General features: G+C 39.5%; 1 long non-coding RNA gene across 12 annotated transcripts in view; it reads left to right on the forward strand.

The window, feature by feature from the left end:
* The window catches only part of LOC144592122 (uncharacterized), a 63,217-nt gene extending 41,732 nt beyond the window's left edge, over positions 1-21,485 (forward strand). For all 12 annotated transcript variants that reach the window (XR_013547076.1, XR_013547082.1, XR_013547078.1 and 9 more), the window contains one exon: positions 80-21,485. This is a non-coding gene — a long non-coding RNA (uncharacterized LOC144592122). The remainder of the gene's footprint in view (positions 1-79) is intronic.
* Positions 21,486-21,824: the final 339 nt, after the last annotated feature.

Raw genomic sequence — 21,824 nt, forward strand, 5'->3', positions numbered from 1 at the left:
TTTGTCAATAAACCACTCTGGATTTATTTTGCACTGGGTTTAAGGACTGCTTCCCTTTTTGTTTTTCTTCTTCATTCAGAGTACCAACTGATGGCTGGAATTTCTCACTGTCCCGTAAATGATGTAAAGATTGAATGCTCAAGTTCACATAAATGTCGTTCTTTTCAAGATCATCCATGCAGTGAGGACACTTCAACAGCATTACAAACTGACGTGAACCTTCTTGCCCAGTTTGAATGGCTAATTGCAAAAATGGTGACATCTCTGTGTATTCTTTGTGGTTATTTTGTTCTGTTGTTTTAATCTGAAAATTTCAATACGCTGTGAAAGGTAAATTGTACTCTTTCTATAATGAATGGTTCTTAACTGGCAAGAAGGTTACTTTGGACTTCATAGCATCTAAACCAAATCTTCCGACTACAATTTAATTGTAGCATGTGACTTGACTTCCAAGGTCAAGCCTGGAAATATGCGACTTATTCCAGTAATGCTAAATATGATCCATACGTGAACATTGTTTATCTACCCTTCAGTTAGTGTGTTCTATGATAAATTCCTATATTATCATTTATAATGAAAGCTGACTATGTAAACTTATCACATTGTAATTGCACTCTCCTGTTGTTGATGGCACTGTAGCATCTCAGTTTTGCAGCTCCTAGTTTGTATCACACAAATTATCAATGAATATTTTAACCCAGATTCAAGTTAATTCCTTACACACTGGTATTTACCCTTTTTGGTTGGAGATCTCAATGATAAATATAAATGTTCTTAATGATTAGAGCAAAAAAACTTGTTGAGGTTAAAAAAAAGTTTATTTTTACTCCTAATGGAAAAAGTTAAAAAAAGCCATGATACTTAAAAAATGTGGTGACCAGTTTTTGTGGATATATCTGAAAATGTCCAGCAATCAGTCCATCTATGGAGACAGATTTTTATAACATTAAGATTAAATTAATACCTATTACCCAGGGGGAAGCAGTACATTGGATCATGGTTTCACTTCAATTTGTCTTTAAATGAAAACAGAAAATACTGGAACTCCATAGCATTCAGGCAGAAAGTGAAGATTTAACATTTAGACCGATGATTTCTCGTTGCAAACTTTTGTCCTGTAGTTCTGCCCATGCTTCCTGATCTGTTGTGTTTTTTTCTGCTTCTGGTTTTCAGCATCTGCAGTATTATTTTTAATTCTAACTTAATGAGCTAAATGATGCAGGTTTACACCCTACCCATACCTTTACATGGTCGATCTTCAACTCTTTCCTTGCCTTTCATCTTTCCAACATTTAGAATAAAGCATAAAAGATGACATTTGGATGATACCTTTTTGCAGGTATTATCTGGGCTCTTCTTCAGAAGAAGGGCCACAACCAGAAATGTCACCTATCTATGTTCTCCAACGATGCTGCCTGACCTGCAGAGTTACACCAGCACTTTGTGTTCTTTTGTGTAAATCTGCAGCTCATTTTTTCTACATTCTATCATTTCATACTGTGCTGTTTCAAAGCACAAGAACTTCATTTATATAATGCATTTAATGGTAACAGCTCAGGGGTGCCATAGCCATAGTGGCAAGTGGCAGAGAATCTTTAAGTCCACTCCAAACATGAAGGGCCCATTTATGTTAATAACATTTTCTTGTCTACCAATGTTCCCTTCAACTTTTTCCAGATTCTACCACTCGCCTACACAATAGGAGAAAAGGGGAGGGATCACATTGTTTCAGCTTCAGTTTAGCTTATTGTCACATGCACTGAGGTACAGTAAAAAACTTTTGTTGCGTGCTAACCAGTCAGCACAAAAACAATATATGATTACAATCGATCTATTTACAGTGTATAGATACATAATAAGGGAATAATGTTTAGTGCAGGATAAAGCCAGTAAAGTCAAAGTAAGGAATGTTGCTATAGGAATAGAGATTTAAGAGTGTGGAGTATTGTAATATGAGTTTGTAGATCTGCTTCTGTGGCTATCACGCAAATAGTCGCCTGTGTTGGACGCCATCTTGGAATTTCTGGATATAATGGAGAGTGGTCAATTGAATGGGAAGGTTGTATGTGTAAGAAGGAACTGCAAATGCTGGTTTAAACCGAAGATAGACACAAAACGCTGGAGTAACTCAGCGGGACAGGCAGCATCTCCGGAGAGATGGAATGGGTGACTTTTTGGGTCGAGACCCTTCTTCAGACTGGTTGGGGATAAGAGAAAAGAGAGATATAGACAGTTATGTGGAGAGATAAAGAACAATGAATAAAAGTGACAATGATAAAGGAAACAGACCATTGTTAGCTGTTTGCAGGGTGAAAATGAGAAGCTAGTGCAATTTGGGTGGGGGAGGGATAGAGAGAAAGGGAATGTTCCGCAAAACACCTTAGCTCAGCCAACCTGAACTTACCTGATCTCCCGGTTGCTGGGCACTTTAATTCTCCTTCACATTCCTCCACAAACCTTTCGGTCCTATGTCTCCTCCATTGTCAGAGTGAAGCTATGGCAAATTGGAGGAACAGCATCTCATGTTTCGCTTGGGCCGCTTACAGCCCAGTGGTATGAGTATTGATTTCTCTCACTTCAGATAGCCCTGGCATTCTCTCTCTCTCTCTATCCCCCCCGACCCAAGTCACATTAGCTTCTCATTTGCACCCTACAAACAGCTAACATTGGCCTGTTTCCTTTATCATCATTATTTTTTTGCCAATCTTTCAATCATTGTCCTCTCCACATCACCTTATACATCTCTCATTTCCCTTATCCCTAACCAGTCTGAAGAAGGGTCTCGACCCGAAACATCACCCATTCCTTCTCTCTAGAGATGCTGCCTATCCCGCTGAGTTACTCCAGCTTTTTGTGTCTATATTGAATGGGAAGGTTCGTGAGTTCAAAGATGGAAGCAAGGGAATCTTTTTCAGGTTGTTCTGGAGAAAAAAGAGAGCAGAGAGGAATATAATGGGTAACTTTGAACCCTCTCTGTAGGGCAATCCTTGATTGAAGAAAATAGAAGACAGCGGAAAATATTAATATTAAAAAAGTGGGCTTGTCAGAAGTGATGCACCAATGACCAAGAAAATTGATAGTGGGGCAGAGACCTCACAGTAAAGATAGCTGGTTTATCCCTGGAAATAGAATTAGAGAAGCTGAGGGAAGGAAAGAAAGATTTGGAGATAGACAATCCTGCTTAATTTCTCCAGCATTTGTGTCTATCTTGGTTTAAACCAGCAGTTCCTTCCTATACAACACATAGATGAAGTTTGGGTGTAAACTAATACCAAAGTTAATGAAAATATCCAGCTCAGGATAAGCGAGTAAAGGACACTGACACATTAATCTATATCCTGGAAAAAAAGGTGATTGAGAAGATCTGAGTAAGAGTGTAACAAAGAATCTTCAATGTACACCACAAAGAGGTAGGCATAGCCAGGACCCATCTGTGTTCCCATAGCAACATCTTTTATCTGGAAGAAGTGAGCAGAGTGAAAGGAATTGGTCAATGAGAGAACAAGTTCAGCCAGGCGGAAAAGGGCAGTGGAGGAGGAATGCTTCAGTCATGGTCGAGGGGGAGCAAAATGGTCCTCAGGCAATCCTTGTGGGGGATGAATTGGAATATTTGCACAAGATGATCTATGAGGTAAATTAAATGAAGGGGATCAGGAAACCATTAAGATGCTGAATATTAATCAAATGGAGAAAAGTCATTTTGAAGGAGCAAGAACAGGCAGGCTGTGGAGGTTTGGGAGGTTATGAGAGTAATAACTACAGAGGAAAGGTAATGATGTTGTTGGCTATTGGAAAGCAGCTTCAGATGGCTGGTGTTCCAACTCTAGTATGAGCTCCATATGATGAGCACCAAACTGTTACAGACTGGCTCTCATCATTTGGTTTAAAGATATAATTCGAGTTGTACCCGAGCAAAATCAAAGGAGGAAAGTTAGGTAATCAAGTGCAGTAGCAAAAACTAATGTCATGCTGGCAATTCAATTCATAGAATAGATCAGGAGAGTGTAAGAAGTTAGTAGGAACAGTCCAGATCAGATAGAAATCCTAAAGGCAAAGGAAAAAGATAGAGCCTTGGCGAGAGAAGTGGGTGCAAAGGCAAAGGCAATGAGTTTGATTTTTATTAAATTTTAGCAATTTGGGAATGAAGCTCAGGTCTCCCGTTAGGACTGTGGTGTAGAGGGCTGTCAAAAACATGGTAATGGGTGACTAATGGGATCAGAAGGTAGTGAACGTGTGAAAAGATCTAGCAAAATGCTCGTTTTCAAAGATTGTTAGAAGATATCTGAAAAGAAGAAAAATGTTTTATTAAAATGCCAGATGACACAAAATATAAAAGGGGAGAACGGAGAAGAAGACTTATGAGATAAGGTGAAGATAGACACAAAAAGCTGGAGCAAATCAGCAGGAGAGGCAGCATCTTTGTAGAGAAGGAATGGGTGACGTTTCGGGTTGAGACCCTTCTTCGACCCGAAACGTCACCTATTCTTTCTCTCCAGAGATACTGCCTGTCCTGCTGAGTTACTCCAGCTTTTTATGTCTATGTTTGGTTTAAACCAGCATCTGCAGTTCCTTCCTACACATAAGAGATAAGGTGAATTAGTTCTGCTGTAGGGAAAGGCAAAGAACATGCAAATGCAGAATATTTTTGAAATATTTGTAATTGTGCAGAGATCTGAAACATGGGTGGAATGTTTCCACCATTGGACCGTAGTTACTGTTGAACATTAGCAACACTATATATGTAATTAGCATGGAGAAAGGTCAACACCACCATCGAAAGTAAGTGCAGTAGAGATGTTGGCTTAGGAGAGATTGTTTGGGGAATGAGGATAAATTTATTGTTCTTTTATGGAATAATACTATAGAATCTTTACATCTACCCGAGAGGTCAATCACATGGACAATTTGGCACCATTGACAATGTTTCAGTATGAAACTGAAGTGTTAGATCAGGTTTTATGCTTAACTCTCTGGAATGAGACACAAACATAATCTTCTGACTCAAACTAAAATATTTCTGCTAAACTTCCTCTTGAGTCCTTTTCAATTTACAACTATTATTTTAAAATTATGTCTTTAATGAGACTTTAAAAACATCTTCATTATATATACTTGACTTAGTTTGAAAAAAATGAGTCCAGTTGAACCAGTTGGCTCCAGTCCTCAAGTTTCATTTTATAAGATTAAGAAATAAAGGACACCAGAATGCTGATATTTTGCAATCATTCCAAACCTGAAGATTCCAGTGAAGCTGACCAAGTTGTGGTTGGGAAACAATCCTTAACAAATGTGTCACTACAACTCATGGCTCTTACCGAATATGGTACAGAGAGAAATAGTGGTGAATATTAATTGGAAATTTCCTTCCCTTAAGAGACCTTTGCAACTATATTTTAAAATGGCTCAAATGTCAAAATATATATTTTCCTGGTCAAAATACAGCCTTTTTCATCAGGTGGATTTTTCATCTTTCCCTACCCAAATCTTAGCTCAGCCACACTAAGTTTTAATGCCTCTTTATCTCAACCTATACTCAGACATCACAAATGACCAGATCTTATAACCATTATATATTCATAAGTAAGAATCTAACTCTCACATAAAGACCTTCCAAAGAATTTGGTCAACTATAAATGAGCATCCTCCTGGCAACGCAGCTGAAGATTTTGCTTCCTTTTTATGGCTTAATTAGCAGTCAGAAAGGTTAACTTGGCCATTGCAAAATTGACCCTGAGTAGGGAATGGATGAGACTGTTGGATAACATAGAGCTGGTGTGAACGGGTGATCGATGGTTAGGTGGACTCAGTGGGCTGTAGGGACTGTTTCCATGCTGTATCTCTAAATTAAACCAAAACTTATGCCATCTTTGACAAGGGAATTCTTACCAGCTATTTCACCAGTCTAAACACAGCTCCTACAAAACCTTTTTGCTCTTAGATTCTATGCCTCAGCCGACGAAAACATCAATCCCATGTGCCCACTGAATCACTTTTATAATCTGGCCAGCTACCTTCAGAGATCTGCAAAAAGACATTCATAGATCTCTCTGTACGTCCAAACTTCTTTGCATCCTCACATTGACTATTTATTTATTTGCCTTGTTTACATGACCTCACACTCATCTAAATTAATTTCCATTTGGTACTTATTTCCCACCAACTCCTTCCATTTGTATCTTTCTTGTTTACTTACTTTGACATAGAAGGTGACTATTCAACCCATCAGGTCCATACTGATGCACAAAATACTTAGCTTTAATTCTATATATGAGTGTTATTCCCCTCTTATTGTACTCTTACTCTGCATGCCACTCTTTGTCAATCTGGTTTTAAACATCCTTATCAACACCAGCAACAACAGCCATCACTAACCCAATAACCAACCCTGGCCCATAAAAGTGCTGGATTTTCTGGTCAGGTGCAAAGGTTCACCATCCCCAGAAATTGTCCCTGTGATCCTGAAAATTGAAAGCCCTCCCTTCTGCATCATCCTCTCATTCGTTCATCTGGCCTATCTTTCTATTCATTGCACGAGGCAGTGGAAACAAATGGAGATTTCAACTTTAGAGATTCTGCTCTTTAAACCTCTACCAAGGTCTCAATAATGAAGGGACTTGGATTCAGCTATGGGCTGTTCTCTCCAAAGGAACATTCAGTTCGACCATTTTCAACTGCAAAAAATGGTTCCATCCATTGATGCACCCTGAGGCTTCCCTGACTACCTGCTTTTCTCTCTCTGCCCAGTGACCAACCATTCCATCTCTGAGTCCATTCTGTAAGCTGCGCAATGACCCACGTAATAATATGCCATCAATGTAATTCCCGGCTTCTCAGATGCACCAGAGTGTCTCCAGCTGATGTTCAAGCATTCCTGTGGATTAAGTCATCCAGGCCAGAGGAGTGTGTGGAAATCCCACATAGTCGAGTTTGCACATGGGACTGAGATCCCTTGCCATACTTTTCATTTAAAACAAAAAACCCTTTTTTTATAAGAAGTAATCCAACTTAATTTCTCTCATATTTCCCTTTAATTCTTTAGCCAATTGCCAATACTAAGAGGTGATTTCCAGTAACCAACTAACTTACTGTGGTTGCAAGAGAAAACTGAAGAAACTGGAGATAAACTCAAGGAAAAATGTGCAAGATCAGGTCAGGATTGAACCCTGGAGATATCTTTCTGCAGCCTACAATATTTTTTAATGCTGTCAGCTACATAACCAACTTTAGTATAGTTTTCAATCATCCTAATATGGTGCATTCATTTAAAAATATACCATAAAAAACATGGAACATACGGTGGGATACAGTGGAATCTCACAGTGGGATCTCACTGTATTTAGTCCTCCATCCAGTAAAATGATATTCAGCCATTAACCATTGCACTTTGATTTTTCGCCACTGATTCAATTTTTAATCCAACTTGCTATTTCCCCAAGAATCTCGATGAGCTTTTAACTTTTTAATCAACATGTGATGTGGGCCTTTGTCACCCCATGCTAAAATCCATGTACCATATCTAATGAACTCTTCTAATTTGCAACTGTGATTTGCCATTGCAAGTATCAAACTAGCTAATGAGGAAACCTTGATTATTGACCTACCATAATTTATATCAGCGTTCTGCACAATATTGTGGATCTCAATCTGAACTCCCAGCTCTCCTGCCTGGTGGAAATAGAGTGTACGAGACACAAGGATGATATAGTAGAACTCTTCCCTGTCAGTGTCACAAATGCAGTCACTATTTTACACAAGTGCTCAAAATAGAAGATCAAGGCAGTTGTGTTATGAGGATGAACAGCTTGTTTAAATATTTAAAATGGGTTGCTCTGAAATCAGTAGGATATTTGCATTCTACAGAGTTTACTTGTTACAACAATGCTAATACTAAATGCGGATGAGAAAAGGTGACTAAAGTTCAAATGGTTTACGACTCTAAAGCCAACTTGATTTGATCAAATTATCCCAAAGTCAACATCTCAAACTGCATGCAAAATGTTGGACTATTAAAAAAATAACAGCAATTATGTACTCTGTGTAATGTTTTCTGGTGAAAATAATTAGAAAAAATATTTTTGTATATTTACTTTGAGTACCGAATTCATTATCCAGATTCACCAGCATGATGTTGGCATCCGTTAATTTGCTCTCTACTGGTAAAAACATAAAACATGGAGTATGTATCAGAACAATTAAAAAAATTGGTCAGTAGTAGTCTGAATGATAATCCTGCAATCATGCCACAAAGTGCTTTCCCTAATTTCATCGAGTCAATGTGGCCAGTCAAAGGTGGATGCAGAGTGCATGTGGTAACTTTCCAGAAAACAGTAAATAAGGCTCTTGAGCCTCAAGACAAGTAGTCACATGGGTTGATGATATACTGGCAACCTCACAAACCTGGCTCAAACAGAGGGAGGAATAAAGATTTAATAGACTTGGCTATACTTTGTGTGGGGGTTTGACTGACACGATGGGGGTCAGGGGTGCAGTGCTGCCGGAGCTCACCAGAGCGCCGCTCCGGCACCTCTGTTCAAAAAAAGCCAAAATAAACAGCGGGGGAATTTTAACTCACGGTGAATTTTAACAGCGGCCGCTCCGACACCAGACAGCTCCGGCACCTAAACAATTAGCACTGCAACACTGATGGGGGTACTGATTCACAGAACTGTCACAGCAATGGATGACGCTTAAGTGCTCAAATACAGAGTTTATTTGATTAAAATTAAGGAAAATAGGTAGGCTATTATATTGATGAGTTTTTCATATTGACCACCAAATAGGGCAAATTCACAGGCAAATTGCAAACGATGATAGGCCGATCATTTATTCGAAGATTGAGTTAAAAAATAATAGTGCAAAGGATCGAGAGAGGGAGGAATTCCTGAAATATGAGCACATAAGTTTCCAAGGAAGTGGTTTGGTAAAATAAGACAGAATTATTTCCTGTGGTTGATGGGTCAAAGGGCACAGATTGAAGTAACTTTCAAAAATTAGCAAAAAGATACTGAACATGTTGTTAAGATCTACAAAGCACTTCCTGAAATGGTGATGGAAGTAGACTCAATACAATGTATAAAAGAGTATTGGATTGTCCTTGCAAAAGAAACTGCAAGAAATGAAAAACTAAATAGAATGTTTCCTTGATGTGCACTTATCCTTCTATATTTTACACTTAACAGGTCAATGTATTTTCTTCTTCAGATTATGCTTTCCTTAATTTAATTATAAAAAATGCATTTTATTATACATCTAATCATATTTTTAAACATTTACAAACTTCTTGCTTTTGGAGAAAGACGTTTCAAAAATAGCCTTATGCAGTTCTGAAGCCTGCTCCCCCATTGAATATGATCATGGCTGATTAATCCCCATCTCTTCTCTACCATTCATCAAAGCCATCAATTCTCTGGGGAAAAAATCATCTATTTCTTCTTTAAATGCACTCAATGAACCAGTCTCTACAACTTTTGAGGGCATAGAATTCCAGAGATTCACCACTCCCTGTGAGAGCAAGCTCCTATGCATCTCTGTTTTAATTGATTGCTCTCTAATTTGTAACAATGTCTCCTCGTATGAGATTCTCCCATTAGTGGAAACATTTCAACACCAACCTGTCAAGCCCCCACAAGATCTTATAAACTCCAAAATATTTAATTTGTTTTTTTATGCTCATGGTAGGACCACACAAGGTCCATAAATCAATTGTTGATCCACCATGTTCATCCAGCATTGTGCCTCCACATTCTAGGTTCATGTACTACATTTTTAACCATCTAGTTTAGTTTAATTTAGTTTAGAGATACAGTGTGGAAACAGGCCCTTCTGCCCATCGAGTTCGCACCGACCAGTGATCCCCACATATTGATACTACCCTAACCTGTACGTCTATGGAGTGTGTGAGGAAACCGAAGATCTCGGAGAAAACTCACGCAGGTTATGGGGAGAACGTACAAACTCCGTACAGACAAGCCCCCATAGTCGGGATCACATCTGGCACTGTATGGTAGTGGCTCTACCGCTACGCCACCGTGCCGCCCCTTTGCCTGCTCTCCTTTGCCTTTTATCTGTGTATTGATAGACAAAGTTTAGACTCTATTTAACATATTTCCATCCACGTGGAATTTACATTTCTAAATTGAATCAAGTAGTGAATTGAAGCCAGATTAAAAGTTTATTATTTAGTTCCTGTGCCTGCAAAGTCCCCGAATGGAGGATAAATTTGGAAGAGATCATTCAGGCTTAATGTGAGAGTGCTGTGTAATTCCTTACCTCATCCCTTTTTCCTTCCTGTGGAGGGTCCATCAGTTTGGGATAGTGCTCGTCCTCTTTGAAGGGCTCTCCAGTTTCACTGAAATCAGATTCCTTATTCCCATGGTGTTGCTCTGCAATGCCAGCATAAACAACCTTCAACAGCTGTACAGAACTTTAAAGAGTTTGGGAAAACAATGCAGAACTGTACGTTGAGGAATCCTCTGCCCCTTAACGTAGTGTTTCAGCATCTTATTGCTAAATATGCCATTTAGATATTGTTTAGTAAATTAGGTCAGCCATGACACTCTCAAATTCCAAAGACAGATGTCTGTCTGTGGTCTAATTGCCGACAACATAACCAAAGAAAATGAACAGTAAATATCCACTGAATAACCAACCACACTTGAAATATTCAGTTCTGTAATTTAAATGCAATGGAATCTTGAAACAAAACGTGAACGTTCATTGAAGTTTTTGCGGCACTGGGACACAGTTGTTCATTTTTTTTAGTGGCATTTTTTCTATTTTTAAGCTGTATTATTTGAACAGCATACACTGGAAACCACTATCTGCCCGTATTTCCAGTTATTTATGAGAATTTGTTTGTGAAATTCCTTGTTTGCGATATTAACTCATTACACAGTCCACTAAACCTAATTTTCCTGAGAATTACATGTCTCCTAGGGCAAATTGGCTTTATGTGATAGCATAGCTCAAAATAAGAATAGAACACGGCTAATGTTTTGTTCTGAAGCATTTTACATGACCATACTGTCAAAAGTTATCAGCCAGAAAGATTAAACTAAAATTTTGATATTTGTATTATACTTGTCTTTGTTTCAGTGTCTGCATTTTAAACTAAAATCTTGTGGGCTGTAAATTCTCCCTTAGTTGCCAGTGATATTTAATCTAGTGGTGCCTGTACATTATACTTTGCTTCCAAAATTCTGTTACATTGCAGTCAATTAAAATTTGGAAGTCAGCATAAAGCACTGCCACTCACATATTGTGGAATTAATGCAAACAAGGTAAGTGCTTCTAAGTAATAATTTCACTTTTCATGAAGGACTTGGAGCCGGGTAACTCTCTCAGGCTAACATTTTTTGAATGAAACTGGCACTGAAGGCCATTTTGCCATGCAATACAATATGGCTGAGAACATGGGCTGGGGCGATGGATCACAGGGAGAGCTGCAAGAATAATGTAATCTTGGAAACAATGGCTTATTTTGGAACCAATGGTTTGATATTCATCACAAATTATATATTCATCACAAATTTACCTTGAAGAAAGTAAAGAACCAAAAATAGATACATTTTCATAAAGATTTAAAAGTAAACAATTTTTGTTAAATTTTATGATTTCGTCATAGCATTAGATGTCAAAAGGATAACATCCTATTGTCAACTACAGATTGAAAATTATCCTCTTCACTGGTCAAATCTTGAAAAAACGTTACTGCAATACCTTGTATGTACATGGTTATTGCTTTTCTGATGGTAGAGGCACAATTAAAATTTCAAAATGGCTTCCATGTTGTGTATGATGAATTTGTGTGGTGGATGACTTTTGACAACATTAATAAGAGCAAAGTCGTTGTATGCATCCCCACAAGATCATCAATTCAATTAATATGCCATACTGATTGGATGCTGGTGATGCCACTTTTGAGTGGAAGGTCTGGCTTTGTTTCTCTTAACCTTGTATGGACTCAGAAGCTAAAAGTACCCCCTACCTTACTGTGCGCATGATCACATTACATAGGATTACCCACAGATTGCAGGTTAGTTGCCGGTTGCTTTTTTTGGCCAGGTTTCCACAAGTGTTCTACAGATGCTTCCAGTTGCAGGTCTGGCAGATCCTGAGGCCTTTTTCTTACTGACTTCAAGGCTTCTGCGTCAATGAGTTGCTGTCAGATGTGGATACATTTGCAGCCACTGCCTCTTTGAGCAAGATAGCATGGGCTGTGGGAAGAGGGTGGAAGGGGGAGGGATGCCTTCATTGGAAGAACAAATCCACAGAGTCTGTTCAGGTAGCATCTCTCCCTTCTGAATCACAATGAGGAGCAGTGGCACAGATGGCAGAGCTGCTGCTCACAGCGCTAGAGACACAGGTTTGATACTAACCTTGGGTGGTGTGCGTGGAGTTTGCATGTTCTCCCTGTGACCATCTGGGTCTCTTCCAGGTCGTCCAGTTTCTTCCCACAACCCAAAGACATGCAGGTTTGTAGGTTAATCATCCTCTGTAAATTACCGAGTGTGCAGGGAATGGACGAGAAAGTGGTATAACATAGTATTAGTGTGCACGGATGATTGATGGGCGGCGTGGATTCGGTGGGCCGACAGGCCTATTCCATGCTGTATCTCTAAACTAAACTGCATTAAACAAAACAGTGTTTTCTCACCAAACAGTGTTCAGTCTTTGAATGTGGAAAGGATGTTTCCACTAGTGGGAGAGTCTAGGACCAGAGGCCATAGCCTCAGAATAAAAGTATCTACCTTTAGAAAGGAGATGAGGAGGAATTTCTTTAGTCACACGGTGGTGAATCTGTGTAATTCATTGCCACGGATGGCTGTGGAGGCCGTCAAAGAATATTTTTAAGGCAGAGATTGACAGATTCTTGATCAGTAAAGGTGGTAGGGGATAAGGGGAGAAGGCAGGAGAATGGGATTGAGAGGGAAAGATAGATCAGCCATGATCGAATGGCAGAGTAGACCTGATGGCCCGAAAGGCCTAATTCTGCATATTCTGGAATCTTCAGTAAAAAACACAAAGTGCTGGAATAACTCAGTGGGGCGGAAAACATTTCGGGAAAAACTGGATAGCTGACGTTTTGGGTGGGGACCATTCTTCAGACTGACTGTAGTAGGGAGGAGAAAGCTGGAAGAGTGATGGGGATGGGACAAAGCCAGGCAAGTGTAGTTGAAAAGAGGGTTGATTGGCAGATGGGTGGACAAAGGCCAGAGATGAAAAGAATGTGTCATAAAGAGAGACGAGACACAATTGTGAGGCCAGAGGAAAGCGTATTGGTGGATGGGGACGGGGTAAGGTGAAATTTGAGATAACCGTGTTTCAGTAACTGTGTTCCAACTTTACAAAGAATGTCAAAAAGCAGCAGCTACATGTGCAACCTTCAAGCAGGGGCATAATCCAGAGATCGTGGGAGCATGCCCTCCTGCCTGGAGCTGGCACAACTATCTGTAATAGGGTGGCATGGTGGCGCAGTGGTAGAGTTGCTGCCTTACAATGCCTAGAGCACCAGAGACCCGGGTTCGCCCTTGGGTATGGGTGCTGTCTGTACGGAGTTTGTACCCCGATCCCTGTGTGGGCTTTTTCCGAGAAATTCTGTTTCCTCCCACACTCCAAAGATGTACAGGTTTGTAGGTTAATTGGCTTGGTGTAAATGTAAAAAAAATTGTCCCTAGGGTAGGAAAGTGTTAATGTGCAGGGATTGCAGGTCGGTGGGCCAAAGGGCCTGTTTCCGTGCTGTATCTCTAAACTAAACTAAACTAAACTAAGTTCACATTTTGTCATCCACTTTTTTAAAGTAGATTATTGAAGGTCTTTGATCAAAGGTAGCTAACTCCATTCAGTTTACTTTGCAGGGAAAAACAAAATGTATCAGGAAGAACTGTAGATGCTGCTTTCAATCGAAGAGAGACACAAAAAGCTGGAGGAACTCATCAGGTCAGGGTGCATTGTTGGAGAAAAGGAATGGGTGATGTTTCGGGTCGAGACCCTTCTTCAGGCACCAATTTAAATTAACTGGCCTGATTTAACTGAGTATTTATTTCATTGTGGTCACCCCAAAGGTTATCACAACTTGACAAGTGGTAGGTTACAAACAAGGACTTACTCCCAGATGTTTTGATGTAGCACTATAGGCATTGGTTCAATTAATTTAGAGGAGAGAAGCAACTGAAAGAAGAAATAGGTTTGAACTGCAGCCTCTTTTTGCCAGAGATGATGCTTGACCCGCTGAATTATTCCAGCTATGTTGTGTCTGGAAGGGAAGGTTTGGGATTTATAGGATTGCACATTTCCCTGTGGTCCTGGGTGTCGCTCTGCTAGCCAGTCCTGTTTTATTTTACCAAATTTTCCACCTGCTTATGGCCCAGTCCATGTGTGTGACATTTGGCAGCCAATCATGCATGTCAACGCCTGGTATCCTGGCAACAGTCACGATGCCTGCATTCTGCAGATGTCTGCTGCCAGTTGCACTCCAGTAATCATGTCAAATCAAAGGATGATCATTAGGTGTGAAGTATTATGCTCTGCTGACATGGCTGATGAGTTATGGTGCAACCCTTTCTTGCATGGGCGACAGGCATAACATGAAAGCCATTCTGCCGTAAAAAATCTGATAGATTAGACCACTGACGTGATGAAATAATGGTTCAAGGTTAGTATGTTTCCTTATGGGCTTGAAAGCACTGATCAGTGCTGCCATTAAGATTCCTATAAACTGCTGCATGTTGGCAGGCCATCCTATTCCTATAAACTCACCATCTTGGCAGGCCATTCTAATTAAGCATAGGAAGGAACTGCAGATGCTGGTTCAAACCGAAGATGAACACAAAAAGCAGGAGAAACCTGAAGAAGGGTCTTGACACGAAAAGTCACCTATTCCTTTTCTCCAGACATGCTGTCTGATCCGCTGAGTTACTCCAGTGTTTTGTGTCTATCTTCATTCTAATGAAGTATTCCACACCTGTATAAGCAATAGGAAGGATAGATATAAACTGATCAAACTACACTTCCCTGGCTTATACCTAAATATTGTATGGAACAGGAATAAGAGGGACGAGGAGCTGAATGAGGACCAGAAAGAGGAACAAGAGGAATTGAGGAGGCAACATAACCACGTCATGTTTGGCTGGGGTGTCTGTAAAGAATGCATTGATTGTGACACCAGCAACCACAAGGTTATTTTTTCATGCACCAACAGTCCCACACATTGCTTCCCCCTGTAATTCACTTTTACAGGATTGGTTCAGATGCAATACAAAGATACAAACTACTGCAAAACTGTTTTTGGAATAATACTGACATACATTGAGGGAGATTACATGTGGCTTTGGAGAAGATCGGTGTGGGCTGTATTGGAAGCTGTGACATCAGCCATCTGACAAGGGCTCATGGTTTGGTTCAGAAATTTGGCAATGTGGTTGATCACTACTTTCCTGCTGGCAATGATCACCTCCATACATAAGATGTGCCTAATCAGTGCTGGATTTTTATATGTATGTTGACAATGAATGCAGGCTTTCTGATAGGCTTCCTAACGCAGCAACATTACATTTTATATAGTCATCGGTGTTTACGTATTCCAGTTCACTGAATTCTCATCTGTGTCATCTACATTAGAGCACATCTGACATTGTCTTCCAGTTTCCTTGATCCCTTCCAAATTAGTTTAGTTTAATTTTTGAGTGTGTGAATGTGAATTAAGTATGAAGTCATCACTAACATTTAGGTTTAGGTGTATTATTGTCATATCTACTGAGGTACAGTGAAAAGCTTTGCTTTGCATGCTATCTAAACAGATCTGATATACCATTTGTATCTATATAAATGATGAAGATGCATAATGTTCCATGTGCCCCACAGAATCTTCCAGCACTTTCTGTTTTGTTCAAGAATCCAGCATCTGCAGTTTTTTGTGTCTCAACTAAACAGTTAAGTTTATTTAACTGGGTTAGCCGGGAACAGGTTATATTTAGATATGGTCATATCTAATGAGGTAGGAATAATAAAACATCTTATAGTTAAGAATCACTCAGAGAGTAATGGTTACAACATCCAAAACTACTGGCCTCAACTTAATTAAAGGGCAATTACTTGGGAATGAATGAAGATGTGTTTAGGGTGGACTGAGAAATTAGGCTAAAACAAGAGTAAATAGATGAGCAGTGGCATTAGTATTAAGCAGCTATTTCTTAATTTTCAGCAGAAACGTATTCTAATCAGAAAGTGGGACAATGAGAAATGTAAACCATTTGTGGTTAACAAAGGAGGTCAGGGAAAACAATAAATCACAAACTGAAGCATGCAAATTTTCAAAACGCAGTGGTGGACCACAGGATTAGGGTATGTTCTGAAACTAGCAACAGAGAACTACAAAGTCAATAAGGAGGGAAAAACTGAGTGTGGGAGCAAACTGGTGAGTAATAACAAAATAAAGAATAAGAGCTTCTAATGATATATGACAAAGGAAGGATAAGTGTGGTACTCTGGAAATTGAGCCAGGAGAATTAATGATGGGAAACAAAGAAATAGGGCAGCACAGTGGCACAGTTGATAGAGCTGCTGCCTCACAGTGCTAGAGATCTGAGTTCAGGTGCTGTCGGATATGTAGTTCTCACTTTCTCTCTGTGACTGTGTGGATTTCCTCACACATCCCAGGGACGCACGGGTTTGTCGGTTAATTGGCCAATGTAAAATTACCCCGCGTGTAGGGAGTGAATGAGAAAGTTGATAATATAGATAGAAACATAGAAAAATAGGTGCAGGAGCAGAGTAGGCCATTCGGCCCTTTGAGCCAGCACCGCCATTCAATATGATCATGGCTGATCATCTAAAATCAGTACCCCGTTCCTGCTTTTTCCCCATATCCCTTGATTCCTTTAGCCCTAAGAGTTAAATCTAACTCTCTCCTGAAAACATCCAGTGAATTGGCCTCAACTGCCTTCTGTGGCAGAGAATTCCAAGATCTAGTGTTATTGATGGTTGTTGTGGGCTCAGTGGGCTGAAGGGCCTGTTTCCATGCTGTATCTCTGACTGAATAGCAGATGAGTTCAACCATTACATTGCATCAATCTTCCTGTTGAAAGGCACTACAAACATCTGAAAGATAACAAATGGCAGGGTGGTGAATCTGTGGAATTCATTGCCACAGAAGGCTACGGAGGCCGTCAATGGATATTTTTAAGGCAAAGAGAGATACATTCTTGATTATTACGGGTGAGGGGTTATGTGGAGAAGACAGGAGAATGGGATTAAGAGGGGAAGATAGATCAGCCATGATTGAATGGCGGAGTAGACTTGATCTCCAGAATGGCCTAATTCTGCTCCTATCACATGAACTTATGAACTTGAAACAATTCTTATCATAAAGGACAAAGTATTAGTAGAAAACAATGGAGCTAAAGGCAGACTATCATCAGGACCCAACAAATTGCATCCAGGAGTTTAAAAAGAATTGGCTGCAATCGTAGTGGAGCCACTGGTTGAAGCTTTCCAAAACTCACCGAGTTCCAGGAAGATACCAGCAGATTTGAAAACTGTAAATGTGGGGATTGAGGTAAAAATTTGGAATCTATCAGTTTAACATCAGTTGTTGGGAGGTTGCTGGAATCCTTAATTAGAGAAAGAGTTGCGAGTCATTCAGAGAAGGTTAATGCAATCAATCCGAGTCAATATGAAAGCAAAATCTTGGATTGACAAATTTGCTTGTGTTCTACAATGATATAACAAGCAAAAGCAATAGAAATGAACCTATAGATGTATTGTACTTGGATTTCCAGAAGACTTTGGACAAGCTGCCACCTGAGAGGCGAGTGCACAAGATAAGAGCTCATGATTGAAGACTGGTTATTCCCTAGAAGACAGAACAGGCTGTTTTCACACAGGACAGATATAACCATGGAGTGCCTGAAGGATTGGTCCTTGACCCTTAATGATTTACCATCCGTATCAACGAGTGAAGGAGAAACCAGATGTAAGGCATCAAAGTTTACTGATGACATTAAAATAGGTTGGAGGGCTTGTTGTGATGAGGATATTAAGATTCTGCAGAAGAACATGAATAGGAGTGGGCACAAACATGGTAAATGGAGTTTAATATGAGAATGTATGAGGTAGGATGAATCAAAAAAGGTACACTATTGTATAAATAGGGAGTGATATGCAAAAGGTTCTAGTTGTTCTTGTGCATGAAACTCAAGAGGTTAGCCTGCAGCAAGTAGTTTGAGAAATCAAATGCCATGTTGTTCTTTTTTGCTAGATGGTTGGAATAGAGCATTTTGGTGAGGCTGCATTGAAGTAACATGTGCAGTTTTGGTCTTCATTAAGCAAGAATGTACTCGTAATAGAAGTAGTTCACGAGGCTAATTACTAAGAAGTTACATCTTTGCATTTAGAAGAATGAGCATGATCTTATTGAACATGTGAATTCCTCAGGGGAGCGAGGCGAATGACAAGATAGATGTTGAGATTTTTCACTCGTGGGAATCTTACCAAGAGGACATATTTGCATATTAATGATGCAGTGATTTAAAACTGAAGTATGTAAGAATTTCTTCTCACAGAGAGTGGTGAATCACTCTCCATATCAGACATAGTAGCGACTAGATAAATGGAGGTTTTTAAAGAGGACAGAGATTTTTTTAAATAAGATTTTGAAAGATTTTCAATTTTATCATGGCTGACCTGACCGAGGCCGCAACTCCTATTGTGTATCAGTTACATAAGACCCTCTATTTGGAGTTGAGGCCTGGAGCAGATCAGCTATGATAGTATTGAATAATAAGACAGGCTTGAGGAACCAGGTGCCTCCTGCTGCTCCTGTTTTCCTCTGTGTGTATCATGTGTGTACCAATACAAATTGGTGCCATATCTGCATTGTGATCAACCCATGTGGGATGTTCTTTGATTATGACTTGATTTTCAAGTGGTATTGAATTTTACGCCTGGTTTCTGCGGAGGGACCCTTAGGGTAACCCGAGGAGAAATAAAAATCAAAAGGACACAAAATGTGATGTAGAATCCCAAGATAATCACAGGCCAATACAGAATGCTGATTTTTGGGAAGTTATGGATCAGTGTTGATCCCTCTCCTCTGATCTCGTTTGGGGTGATCGTTGGTCAGTGCGGGCTCGGTGGGCCGAAAGGCCTGTTTCTACACTGTGGCTCTGAACTAAACATTGGAATATGAAATGCTCTTTCAGGAAGTGGTGAAAATTAAATAAACTGAAAAGCAGAGAAAATGTTGTGTTCTTGTAGCTTTTGATTTCCAGGACCAAAAATGCCAAAAAACAGTAATACAAACTGCCACAGGAGTGCAGAGGTAGTTGTTAATTATAGCCTGACTGTTTAGACTATCTCAATAGTTTAGAAAGAGATCGTGAAGTGCTTTTGAAGGCTCCATTTAGGACTGTGTTGAAACTGATATTCCCGGGGGAGCTGAGTGAAGAGATATCTCTGCACTCCAAGAGCTTATTTACCAAACAACCTAAACAGTATACCAGTTCTCAAGATCTATAACTATCAGTGGATTCCCACAACCCACATTCAATCAATAGCCATTACTGTGAGAAATGTCCTGTTTGGGGAGTTTGGATTTGACTCCAGAGCTTTCATATCAAAGTACCATAAAACCAAATAACTCTATCTGGCAATGTGCTGCTGAAAGGCAGCGTTCTGTGAATAGTTCCACAAGCCTAATTTGCAGTGTTTGCAATGTGCAATGTTGAATCACTGACCTCTTCTATCTGAAGTAGAGAGGCTGGGTTTGATTTTCCATTAAATTTTATTTACTGAAGCGCATTGCTTCAGCAGTGTCCGCCTTATCAGGGGGTGAACTGAATGGTTCACGTTTCCTCTCCAATCCTTGAAACGCTCGTGGGCTAGGAGATTGACAGATAAGTGAAGTGTGTACATCTCACACACAGGGACTGCAAGTACTGAGCCTGCAAAGTTCTAATCACTAAAGTGGTGATGATAGGCCTGGGAAGGCTCACCTTTCACATACTAATTCAAACAAACAGAAAATAATGCCTCCAGTACTATCCAAGATATTTCCTGCTATATTTCCCTGTTGCTGCAGGCATTTGTTATATAATAGGGTTCCTCTATGTACGAAAAGTCAAGATGGACAATTAAATGTAACCAAAAATAGCAGGCAACAGGGAATAAAACATGCCCAATGTGTATTATGCAAACAGAAAATGATCAGTCGCTGATAATTCTGAGAATTTGCTGAATCAACTTCTTATTGAACTTCATTTTCAAGTCATAAATGCAAAAGAATTTGTATCAGAGCCAAATAAATGAAGCTAAACTCTGACTGTCAATCATCAGGCACTATTACTCAATTCCTTGGAATTTGCTTAGCAACATTACTGTATGCCCTGATGATACATTACAGCTGTCAAATTTCTACTCTTCCCTGCTGTTTTAAGATTGTTCAATTTCTTTTCAGACCTGTAAATATTTAGTTGAGGATATATTGCTGAAGAAACATCTGGAACATCTTGGAACATTTGTTTTTTTTATTACTGAGACTAGAGATTCCTGTGAAATGCAATTGGTATAGCCAACAACGCTTTAATATATTTCATATTTCAACGCAGATGTTGTGATGCACATTTACCCGTTTTTATTATGGTCACCACATTTTAAGCAGGGCAAATGTTTTTTAGTTTCTTTTTTGTCGGTTTAAAGAATGAAACAATGACCACACATTATGAAGTTACCTCAAGTTAAAATTGTTTCATGGTCTGGCGAAGAGGCAATATTAGTTATGGATAGGATTCTGGGATAATCATAAATAAAATAAGCATAACTGGCCACAATGTACTTGAATATGTTAAGTCCTGGATAAAAATCAAATACACAGCCTTTGATGGTGCAGGATTAACCTTTGACTCTTTTACACTATTGTTGAGTTTATTATATGTTGTAGAACTCTCTTCGCCTAAAACAAACTTTCAGTTTTCCAGGATGAAATTTGCTGGGTGCTTATCTTGCAAACAACCTGAAATGATCATTGATGGTAAGAGCGAAATCACTGAACAACAAAACATCTTAGACATTGCAGGAGGCTATTTGGCCCATTATGCCCATGCCAGTAGAAAAATAACACTCCTGCCAAATCCCACACTTTTGTACCGGGTCTGTGGCTCTGCAGGCAACAGCTGGTGAAGCAGACCTAAAATTGTCTTTAAATTGACAAAGGTTTTGTCTTATCCTCTTCGGAAGTGAATCCTGGACCTGCAACTTCCTCATCTCCCCTCTAATCCCTCCAGCCATGCCCCTTGTTTTTGACCCCTATGTTCAAGGAAATGGGTTGCTTATAATTTTAAAAACTTATACTATGTATGAGGCAGATATTGAAAATTCATGCCTGCAATAAGAACAGCTGACTCACAGAAATGTTAAAGGCACAAGGTATCAGACTGGATCTTCTTTAGAGTTGCATGACGATCAATTTTCATTGTTAATGGAAAACATTTTTTTTTTTAAAATGATATCTCCTCTCATTTCTCCTCTCGTTCAAAGAAAACAATCCTTATTTATTCAACCATTCTTCTAACTACAATTTTCCAGGCCTAGCAACATATTTGTGAATCCCCTCTGGGCTTTGTTTAGTGCAATCTCATTCTTCGTGTAATACCACTGGTAAATATTCAGTTTGCAATATGACATTGAAATAAATGCACACAAATAAACTCCTTGCAAACCTCTGATAGTATTTAGGTCATTTTGATTTGGAGAAAAGTGAACCTCGGGGATGGATTTTCAAACCTTTTTGTTTTTATTTATGCTGCAGTTGAATTGTTACCCAAATTCAG

Source organism: Rhinoraja longicauda, chromosome 3 (assembly GCF_053455715.1).
Source record: "Rhinoraja longicauda isolate Sanriku21f chromosome 3, sRhiLon1.1, whole genome shotgun sequence".
Lineage (NCBI taxonomy): Eukaryota > Metazoa > Chordata > Chondrichthyes > Rajiformes > Arhynchobatidae > Rhinoraja > Rhinoraja longicauda.